This window comes from Mus caroli, chromosome 13, assembly GCF_900094665.2.
Source record: "Mus caroli chromosome 13, CAROLI_EIJ_v1.1, whole genome shotgun sequence".
Lineage (NCBI taxonomy): Eukaryota > Metazoa > Chordata > Mammalia > Rodentia > Muridae > Mus > Mus caroli.
The window spans coordinates 65,054,905-65,070,993 of record NC_034582.1 but is presented as its reverse complement, the minus strand read 5'-3'; the positions used below and the strand labels follow the sequence as shown (position 1 = coordinate 65,070,993).

Below are 16,089 nucleotides of genomic sequence, written 5' to 3'. Positions count from 1 at the left end.
GGGGGAGAGAGAGAGGGAGAGAGAGGGAGAGAGAGGGGGGAGAGAGAGAGGGAGTGAGGAAAGAGGGAGGGAGGGAGGGAGGGAGGGAGAGAGGGGGGACAGGGGGACAGGGGGACAGAGGGAGAGGGAGGTGGTATATGTATGCCCTATGTATATGTGTGGTGTGTATGTATATATATTCTATGAGTGTATGTGGTGTTTATGTATATGTACTGTGAATGGTATAGTATGGCTGTGTTGTAGTATATCATGTGGTGTGTGTATGTGTGTGTGTGTGTGATATCTCTGGTATGTGGTACAGTGTTTGTTCATATGTGGTGGAGTGTTTATATGTGGTATATGTGTGCCTGTGTCAGTATGTGCATGTGCGTTGTGTGTGTGTGTTAATCCTCTCCCTAATTGCACACTGATGCTGCCGCTCTGGTAAACACTGCCTTTTTCTCCTTCTGAGAATTAAGTCCCTGTTAGCAGCTCAGCTCTTGATGCAGCGGGGACAGTAGTGGTGACTGAGTATCCCACTGGTCCGTGCATAGGAAGGACTCTTGAGTCTGCTGCTCAGTAGGTCCGTGCCTTGTCTCTACGGAACAGTTCATCTCTGTGGAATAGTTCATCTGGTCCCTCTTCTGCCTCAGCTCCGTTGCACAGGAATGCTAAATTCATTTTGCATGAGGTTATGATCTTTGGATGATTTCTTTTCTGACCTTACTGTTATTATTCTCTGGAAGCAGTTGACATAGAGTGTGGTAAGGAAAGATACTGAAGCCCTGTGTCTGTCCCTTTCTGCTCAGGCACCTCAGCTCTTTGGTGATGATAATGTGTGTCCTGAACACTCTTCCCTTAGCATTAAGCTACTGGAGGCCATGACTGGAAAAACTAACTTTCCTCTTAGAAGGAGCATTTTAGAGAGAGGGCAAGAGGCATCACAAACTCCGGAAAAGCCTGCCATCTCTGCCTTAAAGCTGGTTCACCGGAGAGTAGTAAGCATAGCGAATTAAAGGACCCTGGGATAGTTACAGAGGTTTGCATTCACCAGAGACATCGAAATTGTGAAATAGATATACTTTCTGCTCACTTTATAGACCACACTTCCTTGCTGAGCTAGTCTCTGCTGTTGCACACTCCTTTGTTCTTTTCAAGCTGTCATTGGACCCATTAGAAACGGTATTTAGATGAAATCACAGGGCTCTGTGCTGACTGCCGCAACTTCAATCACTTCAGACCAATCAGCCTGCCCACCTGTCACTTCTGTCATCATGGTTTTCCTTTTGCTTTGTTAGCAGCCAACTGTTTGATTAGAGGACACGTTATCTTCAGTCATTATGGAGAAGGCCTTGGGCACATGAGGAGGATTCTGCCTGTATAAGTGTGGGCTCTGTCCAGGTGAGGCAGGGTCTGTGTTTGTGATTGGGGGATCTGTGGATTTGAGGGTGGGCTGTGCACATGTGAGCACTGGTTCTGGTCTGAGTTCTTGGCTTGTCTTGGTCAGCCTTCTCAGCTTTCCTCAAAAGCTCTATAGTGAAAAGTGTGACCTGGCTTCAAACCAGGAGGAGTGCTACTTCCTGGTTTGCTGTCTGCAGCTTGTTCAGCCTATCTATGCTCTTATACCACCCAGGGCCACCTGTAGAAGGGTGGCATTTGCAGTGCAGGCTGGGCCCTCCCTCTCACATCCTCACTGATCAAGAAAATGCCCCCACAGACTTGCCTACAGACCAATCTGATGGGGACGTTTTCTTAACCTTCACTTCCTCTTCCCTGATGACCACAGTTTGTGTCAAGATGACAAAAACCAACCAGCACAGTGAGGTTAGATGAGATGTTGATGTCATTAGTTTGTCATTTCTGAGACTTGGAATTTGGGACCTAATGGCTAGTTACAGAAATGTATGTATGTTAATGCAGCATTAAATGGCACACAGCTAGAAGTACTATAGACATTCTGCCATTTTCCTTATTGCCATGCCCATGACTGTCATGATGAGTCTGGACACAGTTACTTTGACGGTGACTTCTTGAGGTTTTATTCTTCCATCATCTGCATGACTTTACCCTTTATCTTTCACAAAAATAAATTGTACTTCTTTCCTCTGCACATTTGCCAAGTCTGCTGTTTTTCAGCAATTTTACTATAACTGGGAAGCAAACTTCCTAGGGTGAGGCTTCCTAAGATTTCAACCTAATGTGTTCTTTTTATGACAGCAACTACAGATGAATGTAATACTTACATGAGTATATTGGCAAATTATGTTTATTGGTAAGTGAGGTCTCTGCCTGTGTTTTAGGTCTATGACAATAAAACAGATGTGTTCAGATCTGTGCATGGCTCGTTTGTGCCTTTGCCTCTCTTGTCTGGTAATTCTCATTCAGAAGCATTGAGTCTTGAGTCAGTATTGAGATTTGGTCTGTGTGCACTTCCCCTTAGAAATAGGAAACCGATCCCATTTGCTGCCTGTTTTAAACTTGTTTCTTTCTTTCTTTCTTTTTTTTTATTTAAAGACGGCACAATTTTAAGCTAATTTAAATGGAATTCAAATTTGTGTTTTAATATTACAACTGCTTGCAACATTTGTAATGTCCTCTTGCAACATTTTGTATTGTGTATTGTATTTTGTATTGTGTGTATGTGTGTGTGTGTGTGTGTGTGTGTGTGTGAGAGAGAGAGAGAGAGAGAGAGAGAGAGAGAGAGAGAGAGAGGTGGACAGACTTTTCACAGCATCTTTAATTAGCCAGTTCCTATTAAATGGCTTCTATAACACAAACCTGTCTTCAGAAACTATGTGTAAATAAGCTACGGGAAGCAGGAAGGATTAGAATACCTCATGAAGCACAACCCCGTGGTTACTGTGGGATTTCAAGAAGCCAGAGTTTTAAAGCTGCCCTCACAGTATGTCACCAGGCAGTGGCAGCCTTGAATATGAGCCTTTTGTGTGAACTTCCTGAGAAACATTAAAGTCATATCTGCCTCTGAATCAGACCGTACTGACAAGCCAAAGCCTCATGCAAATAAGCCTAGTTCCGTGAGTAAATAAATTATTGGGGAATATATAAGTAGCATTGGATGGCCTAAGGGCAGCTTTATCTACTGAAGCTGTAATTCCCTCAGCCTTTGCAGTGCCTACTAAGCTCCTGTTTTATAATGATCTAAGTTTGTGTGCTCCTGAGCAGAGGATGAAGTCACCCAGACATGGAAGTGAGCTATGTATTCAGATATACTCTATTCAAATTCTTATCAGAAGCTTCACTAATATCCTGCCGGAAGCATGACTTGGTTTGGTGCAGTTTGGCTCCTCATTTAAGCACACAGAACTAAATGGTGGCCTGTGCACCGTGGACTTGGTTTGGCTAGAATTTGGAGGACCATTTTCACTCTAGATTGTGAAATGTGAGTTTACTCTTTTCGACTGGATGTGGTGAAGGTGACGGGATATATGTAAGGAATGTCTTATGACAGCTGCTGGAGAGATGCTGTGATATGCTGGCTGAGCTGAGAGGAGCCTTCAACAGCTTGACAACAGGAAGCCAGGGCCTTCCATCCTAAATCTACAAGGAGATCAATTCTGCTAAGAACCAGAGAACTGGAGAAAACTAAAAAAGATGTACATTGAGCATTTCACTGTTGCTTACTCTTTTTCCCACTCCCCAAGGTCAGAGGAACCCTCTGACGTCAGAGCTGTCATGTGCAAGGCTGTCCCAGCGTCCTCTTGTGTGTCTGAAACAGCTGAAGGCAAGGGTGAGTTAGGTGTCTTTGGGACAGCTTTGGGAAGGGACAACTCTGGTTTTGTTGCTTACTTGGGCACTTTTTTACACCTGATGAAGAGATCTGTGAGAGCCATGTCTCCCTGTGTCCCGCATAGGATGAAGGAGGATAAGTGTTCTGATTGTAGCATGGTTGGAGTGGTAAAGCTCTTTTAACACCAGACCTCATAAAGGCTCAAAAAATTGCAGGCTGTTTTATTTGGCTCTTAAATTCTTACTCCCAACCCATAAATTAAAAATAAAATTCTTTCTGTTAAGTTCACCATATTTTTTTTTATATTTTCAGTGATCTTGCCGGTTTTTAACCTGTGACGCTCCTTGTGTGCCTGCACTCTCAGACCCTGCTTTCTGATGTCAGGGTTTGAATACCCTGACTTCCATTACAGTCCATCTAGTGGTGACCACAGGTGCATGAGACCAGAAGGGAGCGGGGTTAGAGTCTCATATAGACACTTGACTCTTCCCCTGCACAAAAGGAAGAGGAAAAAGGAGAAGGGGAAGAGAGGAAGAGAGAGAGAGAGACAGAGTGACAGACAGAGAGAGAGACAGACAAACAGAGACACCAGAGAGACACAGAGACACACAGAGAGAAACAGGGAGAGACACACAGAGAGAATGACAGCTTACAATTTACTGCTGAAGATACCATACTCTGTCAGGTATCCCTCTCCACTTTGCTCTTTCTTCTGGGTCTCTGATTTCTTTATGTCCTCCTCCCTGTAGAACAAAGTTCTACCCAGTCGCCATCCCTTCACCCTGCTCACACTGCTGACACCAATCAGATTCCTTTCACATGTCACTCTTCTGGCCATCCCAAATCCTGTGGCCCCTGTGACTCACAATCCTGAGAAACTACTCAGTGTTTTCCACGAGGCAGATAGAAAAAAATCAAGGGGAAGAGCTTTGGGCCAGACTGGCTGGGATTACAAAGCTAGTAGCTGAATCAGGCTGTGAGTAATGGTGTCTCTTAACTTACTCCACTGTCATAGGACTCTAAAACAATAAAAACTTATGTCAAAATTAACATGGGACAGAAACTGGTTTGCAAAGGAAAACCAAGGTCCCTTATCACCTTAGTGTCATCTAGGGAACAGAGCAGGCATGAGACCAAGCTCATGAAATACAAATGAGAAGGGGTGAGGCTGGAGAAGATGCTACCTCCAAGTCTGGACACTTGGGGGCTCTTTTCTCAGCTAGCTGCAGAGACTTCCAACTTCTGTCTTCTGACTTCCATTCTTGAGAGCTCTTTGTCCTCTCATGATAAGCTGTTGATCTCTGTTCCAGGCCTAACTTGAAAGGCTTGACTTTGTTTTTAACATCTTCTCGCGGAAGCTGCTGGGATTTTTACCTAACCTGTACTATATTTTCTCTTAGGCACTAATGAAACTGTCTTGGGCTTCCTTTTGAGTCCGTTTCTGAATTCTTTTATTAAGGAGAGTAAGGACCACCAAAACAAACCTCGGTTTCCTCAGCAACACCACCACTTCATTTTTTTAACACCTTTCTCTTCTCAGAAACCTAGTTCCACAGTTAAGACAGAAGCAGGCTTGATCTCTCATTCACTTAGGGAACATGCAGGATGTCGCGAGTGCTTCTCCATTATGTACTTATGTTCATTCTCTTATCACCAAGCACCCTGAGCTCACTGACAAAGGGCAGAGCATTAATTTAGAATTAATAGATAACAGCATGGAAATTGGAAGTCTGTGGAGCAGCTGGTGTGATTCATTGCTCTAATCATGACTAGACTAAAAGTGTGGACTAATCAGGCCAGCTGTGCACACCCCCAGCCTCACTCTTACTAGGGACAGGGTGAATGACACTTTAGTAGCTCAGTAGCGGGCAGTAGATGGGGGTTCTGGGATGCCAGAGCTACTGTAGAGGTCAGGTGGCAGGTGGGACAGTTGCCTTTGGAGCATCATGCCCACCTCTTCTCACAGGTGAGTTTCTCTAGGAGGTGAAAACGGCCTCTCACCCTACATTCCAAGTTCACTTTCCATAGAGTGAAGGAGAATCACCAGATAGGAATGGCACTTTCCCCTGAACCTTCTACCTGGCTGGTTAACTGGTTGGAATATGAATGGCTTCGGGGAGGTTGGAATGTTGCAGGTACAGATCCTAATCATAATTTATCTTGGACATTCTTTAACTTCCTCTTTGGCCATCCTCTGTGTCTGACCAAATATGCTTGTGACTATCAGACAAAGAACCTCTGGACCAGTAGCTTCCATAACACCAAGGATAAGTGCATCTTTAAGCAACATCTCAGGCCCATGGGAGTGTTCCTTGTTTTGCTTCAACCTACCTCTCTGATGTTTCCCATGATGTTTTTGAAAAGTAGCTAGATTTTTATGATTTATGATTTATTCCTATAAAAATGTAGTCAAACTGTTACCAAATTTGAACAACACACTTGGGGTGACTTAAATCTGTGCTCCCAGACCATGGTCATTCATATTGACTTTAGAACAAACTCTTTCATCTGCCCTTTGAGGTCAGAATTATTTTGCAGTGACAAACCTAAGCCCGGAGTAAACCAACAGCCCAAACATACTAGGAAATATTCGTGGGTTTACTACATAAATCCATTAATCACAGGGCATCATAACAGAGGGGTCAATCAAACAGCTATTAATCATGGACTGAGAGCCAGGTCTTATGCTTTTAAAATACACAGAGAAGAGAACTTGTCTCCAAGTGCAGTCCACAGCTAGAGGCCAATGTGCAACCAACAGCAACTTCCTAGGGTTTAGGTCTCAAAGTAACAGCTAAGTATAAGCTAAAAACCCTGGTGTGTGGAGTGTCTTTAAACAAAACTAAAGGTAAATCTCCACAGATGGTCAGTCTTCTCCTTCACAGGCTTCCTGGGGCCTGAGATGCTTGAACCAGCCTTCCCACAAGTCTCCTAGGGCCCGACATGGTTCTTGTGACCAAGGATTTGCTGGGTATGGAGAATATAAGGGACAGAAAGAGGGGGTTCTCAGTCAGGCAAGTGTAAACTCGAAGGATTAGGGATACATTTTCTTTTCATAAAAGAGATATGTCATTGGTTCCAAAAAGTTTGGCTTCCATAGCAACTTTCTGATCCATTTCTCTGGTCCAGATCAACAATAGATGCACAAGAAATACTCCCGGCCATATGCCTCTGTAAGGCCAGGGTTTCCTGGGTTATCAAAGTAGACCTCAAATGGCTGGTTCATCTTCTCCTTCATGAGGTATGTAGGGAGAGCTAAATTCAAGCACAAACTGTCACTGAGTCTGGACACTGGTCCTAAACAAACAGCGGGTGACAACACCAGCCCAGACCTGTGTCGTTAGACATCCAAATTTTCCCTGCTGCTTGATAATCTAAACTGTTTCCCAACCTGCCAGCAATGGAGGCTAAAACTGGCCCACATCAGCAGTTCTGTCTTTGTGATTCTCATTCTAAGTAATAATGCAAAAAAATAGGGAAAATACATCTTTAATAAAAAGCAAAGGAGAGGGTGATTAAGAGGAGGTAGAGAGAGATGGGAGTGGGGGAGGGAGGGGGAAAGAGAAAGAGACTGAGAGAGACTGCCAAGTCATTTGAGCTGGTTTTTCCTCAAAGACATAAATTCTGCCTTTTTCTTTTAGCTCATGTTTCTTGCTTAGCCAGTATTTTTATTAATGGGCAAAAATCCAGAATTCAACAATAACGTGATTATGGTTTCCTGCCAAACTGCACCTCACACTCGGCTTAGCACTCAGCATCCTCGTGGATGAGCAAGGAGCCCTGGAGCGGAAGAGGGGCAGGACTTTCCATGTTCTAATACGGGTGGCAACTGTCTCACACAGCTCATTATTTGCTCAAGAGTATGTTTAAGGTTGAGTTTAAAAAGGAAGAAGCAAAAATATTAAGTGTATGCAAAATTGCATGGATGAGGGGGTTCTAAACTGTAGCAGCTAGCAGTAAATCCCCTGGATGAGAGACTCTCTAGGGAGCAGGCTCAGTCCACCTTCTTAGAGAGGGGCCAGTGAGGAAGCCTCAAGCCTAGCACAGAGCTGTGGGTATGGATGGACACAGATGACACTAGCATCTCCCTGGGACAGTGGTCTGACCCAGGAGAGAGTGGTGCTCTTGGAACTCAAGGATCAGGCAACCCAGAATATGAAGGGATTTCCTCAGGCAATGGCAGCAAGCAGCCTCAGGCATGGAGTGGGCCTGTCACCTGAGAGAAGAACCCCTGGCCCAATATACAAGACAGAGATCAGAAATCTCATCCTAGTGAAGCCATCAGGGCTGCCGGGGGCAAGGCCTATAGGCAGAGAATGTTTCCGCCTATGCCTGGAGAAATGGGATTGTGTTGTTTTATTTAATTTTAAGTTAACTTTGCAGGCTAACACAAGAAGGATTGGGGGTTTGTTTTGGCATTCCCATATATATGCCATTTCATTTGGACCCCTACCCCTACCCCTATTGTCCTCTGGAGTCCCTCTCTGGCAGGTTCACTTCCTTCACCAGATCTGTTTTCTGACCAGGTGTGTTCCAGTGTCTACTCACTCCCTGTGATGTGTTGTATATGTTTGGCCAGGGAGTGGTAGGTACTGTATGTGTAGCTATGTTGGAATAGGTGTGGCCTTGTTGGAGTAGGTGTGTCACTATGGGTGTGGACTTTAAGACTCTTGCTGTAGTTGCCTAGAATCCACTATTCTGCTAGCAGCCTTCAGATGAATATATAGAACTCTCAGTTCCTCCTCCAATATGCCTGCCTGGATGCTGCCATGTTCCCCACCTTGATGATACTGGACCGAATCTCTGAACCTGTAAGCCAACCTCAATTAAATGTTGCCCTTATAGGACTTGCCTTAGTCATGGTATCTGTTCACAGCAGTAAAACCCTAACTAAGTCCCCCCCCCCCATTTCTATCTGCCCTCTCATGATCCCTTTCCAAATTCATGACTTCAATAGCTATTCTGCAGGGCAACATAGCCAGATACGCAAGAAACAGAAAACCAGCTGGGCGTAAGAAAACAAGACAGGAACTTTAGGGAATGGGGAAGATGGGATGACATAAGGAACATGTTCAGACAGGGTTGACCCAGTCCACCAGTCCAGGCATCTGTGTGGATGCCTCCAGGGGCCTTTTGGATGAGGTCCCTCACAACCCCTTTGGTCTTAAGGGATTTCTTTCAGTGTGGAGCTAAAAATGCCTGTACCTTGACCATATCGGCCAAGCGAGTCATTGCTAGGCAAGGCATTGCTAGGTAGGAACTTGGTGGAACAGGGTCCCTGCTAGAGCTGACGGTGAGCAACTTCTGATCCTCTCTGCACTCCACACTGCCAGGGCCTGCTTACTACAGACTGAGCTTATGAAATGCTCCACATCTATTCTGTGCTGGACACATCCTGCGCTCTGGTGAGGACCATCAGTGAGTGACAAAAGGCAGCTGATGTGAGATGGAGATTTGTTGTGAAGGCTTCTGCTGAGGAAAGCATGCTGGAAGACAGACTAGACCATCCCATCCCATCCCATCCCATCCCATCCCATCCCATCCCATCCCAGCACAGCACAGCACAGCACAGCACAGCACAGCACAGCACAGCACAGCAAGACCCCCAGGCATCCCCTTGCACCCTGCACCTTCCAGGGAGGATCTCTCATGTATCAGAAGATCACTGGCTATCCTTCCCTCTGACCCTGCCCTCCTCCACCCCTGCTCATGCTATATGTGTCCTTTGTCCCCTTTGTCTCATGAGCACTGAAAGGTGCCTGGTATGCTCAGAGAAACAGACCCAGCCTCCCACTGTCCTGGCAGGTGGACACAGGAATCAGCTGTGAAGGGGTCCTTGCTGGACGTCCACCACAGACTGTGGAACAGCTGGCCACAGGCAGTGAAAAAGAATTGCTGGTAGCTGGTGTCTCTGGGGATGTTGACAGCACCAGGAAGCCAGGGCCATGTGTGGCTTGCTACTGCAGAGTTGCTTTTCACTGAAATCAGTTTCTGATATGAGTATAGAGACACATCGGATACCATAGCTTAGATAACAGGGATACTTAAAATGAAGGCTGGTCTAGACCAGGAAATGGTTATGCCAGGGAGCTGACACTGGAAGGCTCAGGCTCCTTGTTTTTCTGTCTTAGGTTTCAATAAGGAAATAAGGTTCAATATTATCATGGCAAAGGCCCTCGCATGCTTCAGAGTTGAGCCCCAGGCGACTGGGGCAAACACAGTTTGGAAGTTCTATAGTGGAGGCAGTGGTGCAGGCAGGCGCTGTTCATATCTGGCTCCTAATCCCAAGGAATTGAATTTCCGGAGAAAGCTGTAAAGAGCAAGAGCCGAGGGTGTGAATACAGAGGCAGACACGGGCCGGCCAGAAAACACTGCCTGAGAGTGGCAGGCAGCTGCTGGCAATCATTCCTTCTTCCGCTTGCAAAAGGCCATCGAGATAATTAAATAACACCGTGTCAATAAATCCCCGCTGTCTCTGTATCTCCCTGGCATCACCACGGTGAGGAGAGGGAGAGGGTGGCACAAGGTTCTGCTGCTGTGGCTGCCATGATAATGAACGTGGGTATGGATCTAAACTCCACTGCAGCACCTCTGGAGAAAAGCAGCCAGCCGCAAAAGCAATAAACAAACAAAAGTCAAGCAGGGAAAGTGAGAGCCACCAACACGGTCCCTTGATGGCACAGAGATAATATGACAAATGCGGGCAAAGTAATACCACCCACCTTGCCCAGCCTCAGAGTCACTCAAGATTTTGCAGTGTGTGTGTATGACTATGCATATATGAATGTGTGACGTGTGTATATGTGTTTGCGTGTGTGTGTGGGAATTTTTCTCCTGAGTATCTTTAGTCTGCATAGCTATCAATGCTTGCATTAATTTATACAACCAGTGTTCTCATATTAGCTGCTATTGGGGGCATGCCTAATTGCAGACAAGGTGGAATACACCTTGTGCAGTGTAGGGTTAAATTCACCTAAGGAGGGAAGATCAAATGTCTGAGGCAGAAGTCTTGTATGTGGGAGGTAGCTACTGGGCTTCATGCTGTAAAGCTAACATGGTGTTGTTCTCCTGCAGAAAGCACTGTGATGGCCATGGTAACTGGTATTTCTACTGGTATGACTAAGTTCCAAGAAAGCAACACCTGAGGGAGCAGGGAGAGATTGATTCTAGCTCATGGCTTTAGAGATTTCTACCCATGGCCGTTGGCCCTTACATTTCTGGCCCCTAAGAGGACACAGAGGGTCATGGCAGAGAGGGAGTTGTCCACTTCATAGCATCCTGGAAGCAGAAAGATGGGGCGCATAAAAGTTGCTAGTTAAAAAGAAAACTGCCCTTCAGAAAACATCCACTGTGGGCCACGTCCTTCACCCCGCCCACCTCCTAGGACACACTCAGCTATGGACTCATCAGTGGGTTATAACATTGATAGTCATCTCCCAAGCCAGTCTCTTCCCAAATCCCATCAGCTAGTAACCAGTTACTCAGTACACAAGCAGGACAATGGCTCACTGTCCTGGCTTTCTGGAGTGATCATAACAGAGCATCACAGCCTGGCAGGGCTGACGGGACATCAGTGAATCCTCACAGAGTTCTGAAGGCTGGAAGTGCAAGGTAAAGGCGGTTGGTTCTCTTCCTGAGTGGAAACAGTAGCTGATCCCTACAGCCCTTGTAGTCTTCACTCTGCGTGTCTGCTCGGTTGTCTCTGTGTAGAGACAGCAGCCATGTTAAGGCTCACATCCTCTCTGTTAACAATACACTCCACCAACGGTCATGTGCTGAAGGATGTGGGGTTACTGATTCAACATGAGAACCCAGGAGACAGAATTCATCTCCAATACTCAGAACACATCCTGCCAGCCAAATCTCTGTGCTCCAGGACACCCCCAGCCCCAGACAGGAGGCTCCCTGTAGGAACACTATACACTGATCTTCCCTTGGGGAGTAAAAGTGTCCCATATAGTGTTCCACAGAGTGGTTGACTTTTCACCCCAAGGGCCAGATGAGCTGATACTCTGAATGAGGAGCCAAGGAAGCCTCCTTTAGTTCCCACTTTCCCACTTAACAGTGTCGCCAGGGGTGACTTAATTAACTTCTCTGAGTATCCCTGGTGATCTTTGAGAGTGCTGAAGCAATAGTCTGCTTCCAAGGTTGTCAGAGGGTGGGACGGTCTATTATTGGAATTAATTACATCAGCATATTAAAATAGCTAATGTATGTACATATGATTATCTCAGACACCCATAAAGAGCACATTCTATAATCCACCATGACCCTTCAGAAGGGACTTAGGAAAGCAGGAACACGTTAGGGAAGTTCTTCACTGGGCCTGGACTGAGTACCAGAGCCCACAGAAACTATTTGGAGGTAGTCCCACTGAAGTCATATGGAAGCCAGGACTTCTGCTCTTTCCAATAATGATCAGCACTGACCCGGATGCTCCCCACATTGCTGACCTGTAGTCTCCTCTCTGAGATGAGAATAATAGTATAGAAATGAGTGAGAGGAAGCTGGCATCTTCCAACCATGTAATTAGCTATGTAGACGATCCAGGAGGATGAATGGAAAGCCCTTTGCAAGCTGTATGAAGCGGTCATAGGAATGGTAAACAACTGGAAGGAGCAATTAAAATGTGCCAGAAGGAAACCTCACGCTGGAGATGCCAATTAAAACTAGAGGCAAGATTCAAAACATGATCCCCCAAATATAGGTGAAACGCATATGAAATTTATAACAATTTCCAGAACATAAAAGGCAAATGAACCAAAGGGTTGGCTCATTTGGGGTCTAGGGATGAAGCTTGTGGGCTGAGAACAAGCTAGTCATTCTGGAAGCATCTACAGATTAATTCTGTACCTGGGATCTCGTCGTGGGCAACTGACCAACCCCGTTATAGAATTTATGGGAAAAAAACCCCAAAACCTATGACCAGCACTGGAACGATTTTATAAAGAGAGGTCTTATCCATGTTGATACTAAAGGGTGAAAGCAGATCTGTAAGTACACAGGATTCATATCTCATGGAAAACTATAAGGGAATATCAGGTTCAATATCCTTAAAAGACCAAGAGGCTAAAATCAGTCGTCCAAAACCTCCCCATAAACACAATCAAGACAAACAACCATCTAGAAGATGTTTGCAAGCTACAGTCAACAAGAAGGAATTTTATCCAAGGCAGAGCTGGCAAAGTTCCAGCAAAACACCCCTGGAACCTCACACACAGAGTAGGCTGAGACCTGAAAGAGAGGAAGAGACCCTAAGGGGGTAGGGTATGTTTTAAACATTAAATTACACAGACACCTTGCAACCTTAACAAATTAAGCAAATATCAATTAAATTCCAATGAAAAGAAATAATGATAGAACTCCTAGAGGAGCTGAGATGTTCCGAGAGTCTCCCTCTAGGTACACAAGCACAAGAACCAGAGGAGTTCTGACCCTGGCACCCACTCAAAAGCTGCTGGGGGGGGGGGTGCCAGTCCCTGTGTATTCCCAGTCCACAGGGAGCAGAGACAAGTCATCCTGAGCAAACTGGTTTATCCAAAGCAGCCAAAATGCCAACCCCTTGTCTCAGTGACAAGCTCTGCCTTAATAGTGAAATGGAGAGAGGCCCACCTCAGGCTGCCACACACATGCACAAACATCTGCACATACAGTCACCCAGGTGAACATGCAACATGCACACATCATATACAACACTACAACCATATGCACACAACCACCATATGCACACACATGTACACCATACAGACACACGTACTCACTATAAACAACACTCCCACCATACACACAAACACACACACACACAAGCATACATATGAATGTTTTTTACATCTACAATAAAATGCCTGCAAACCAGCATAAAAGAGATTCTAAATGAAGAAGGCTAATTTAGAAAGTCTAAATTTAGTAAGTCTAATTCAGGCTGAAGTGATGACTTTTACCTACATCAAAACCACAATCTAAGGAAAAAGGAATTAGACCTCTCTGACAGTACTCACCTCCCGACTGGCCTTCCTGACCATAAACCAGTACACTCAGCTGCTGTGTGGGAAAGAGAGGAAGGCATGTCATAGGGACCAGTGTATGGTATGGCAGAAGCCAACAGGGACACAGTTCTCTTCCCAGGCTGCCAACCTATCTTGCTACCTCAGTGACTGCCATCCTCCCTGCAGCGTAGCTCTGAACCCAGAGATGGTGTCCTCAAAGGGACAGTATTTTCAGAAGAGGGGAGGAAAGCGGCAAGTGAGCAAACATCAACTTAGTAGGTGAGCTCTGTTTTCAGGTGTGTGTGTGTGTGTGCGCATGTGTGTACATTGTGTGTGTACATTGTGTATGTATATTGTGTGTATGTACATTGTGTGTATGTGTGTATAAATCCTGTATGTATATCATCTGTGTGTATGTGTATACATCCTGTGTGGGTTATGTGTATACATAGCGTGTGTACATCCTGTATGTACATTGTGTGTGTGTGTGTGTGTGTGTGTGTGTGTGTGTGTGTGTGTGGTATGCCTGTATTTGCACAGACAGGCAACTGTAATGAGCCCATCACAGGAACATATCCTCATCAACCATTATATCAGGCTATTGAGATACTGGTGTGTGTATCTTTCTCTCAGTTCTCTTTGATGAGAATTAGAGTTACATATAGTAACTCTATTACTAGAAAACAACGGCTTTTCCCTGTAATATTCTGACTCCCATAGCAGACAAATGCCAGCTAAGGTGATCTGATGCACCATGGAGGGTGGAGCGACTTAATTCAACCTGCTTGGTCCCAGGGTACTCTGGGGGGCTCTGTGTCAACAGTATTTGTAAACAAATGACGTCTCTTTAAACAGGGATGTGCAGTGTGACAGGCACAGGGTCTGTCTTATGTCCATCCTCCACAGTATCCTTCACAGTTGACACATCTCACAGAAGAGACAGACAGACAGACAGACAGACAGACACACACACACACACACACACACACACCCTGTTTTTCCCCAGAAAACTGATGAAATAATTGATCTTAAATGAGGTCACCCAGACTCGGAGGCATAAGCCGTGTCCACGTAGATGCAGATGTCAGCTACTTTTTGTACGTGTGCAGCTATGTAGATGGACAGGAGGAACTTATGCCAGGAAGCTAGAAATGAACCCAAGAGAGGGGAACAATCGCTTTTACTGAGAAATTAACCTATACAGAAAGCTCAGTATGGCCAAAATCTGCAAAGTCATAACTGATTGTATCAGCACCTGGCCATGTCTGAGAAATTCTCAATTCCTAATCATATTCCACTAGGAATTGCTGCTCAAATTCACTTTCAGTGTAGTTCCTCTTCTGATGAGCCGAGGGGATTCCTGAAGGTATCCGGGTAGGGAAGAGAATCCTGAGAAGAGATAAGAATGAAAACCCAGTGCAGATTGACTTACCAACATGGATCAGACTTCAGAGAGTCTTAAACTAGGCAGTTTCTTGTAGGCATGTTTAAACACTAGAATTTGGAAAGGGCCTCCAGGTAACAATAATTCCCATAATGATTCCAATTTCTAGTGCACAATAAAGCTTAAGGTGTGGCTACGTGGAAACTCCTTTACAATGTACATGTGACTATGAGGGAAGGTTCTCTAGTTAAAAGGTCTAGAATCAAGTGTGCTCTCTAACCAATAGCATAGGGGTTAGCAGGCCATTAAAATGCATGTGGTATCTTTTCTAAAGAAGGATAATAGTCTAGGGAGGGAAGAGTCTGGGATAATCATTTTGGGACATTTGGGTGAGGTCTGCCTCCAAAGGTAGCAAAGAGGTCACAAGGACATTAATAAAATCCACTTCCAGCCTTCTACTCGATGCCTGATCCTATCTGACTTGGGGGTTGGAGGTGAGGTGACACAGAGTCAATGACACAGACTCCGGGAGCAGGTGAGAAACACTGTAACAAGCTCATCTAAGCACTGATGTAAGCACCTTTAATACCCTTCAACTGCACCCTATTAGCACCAAGAAAGCATCGCTTCTAAACAGCAGTTTCTAAATGGCTGGTATTGTCTGTGTCAGCAATCCTTGGCCTCTCAGGCAGTCCTCAATTAGGTCCTCCTGCAGGAGATGCTTTTATGGCTGTTCGGCCCCCTGGTGTTTACACAGAGGTGGCCCCATTGTTTCTGCCACATATGGGTATGTTAGCTAGGTTTTCATTGCTGTGAAGAGACACAATGACCAAGGGAACTCTTACAAAGGAAAACATTTGACTGGGGCTAGCTTAACAGTTTCAGAGGTTTAGTCCATCATTTTCATGGCAGGAAACATAATACCATCCAGACAGAAACTGTGCTGGAGAAAGAGCTGAGATCTTGATCCAAAGACAGCCACGAGTGGATTT

At 45.3% G+C, this 16,089-nt stretch overlaps 1 long non-coding RNA gene across 1 annotated transcript in view; it reads left to right on the top strand.

The window, feature by feature from the left end:
* Positions 1 to 16,071, top strand: part of LOC110308611 — a 22,778-nt gene extending 6,707 nt beyond the window's left edge. The window contains exon 3 of the long non-coding RNA XR_002379579.1: positions 16,010 to 16,071. This is a non-coding gene — a long non-coding RNA (uncharacterized LOC110308611). The remainder of the gene's footprint in view (positions 1 to 16,009) is intronic.
* Positions 16,072 to 16,089: the final 18 nt, after the last annotated feature.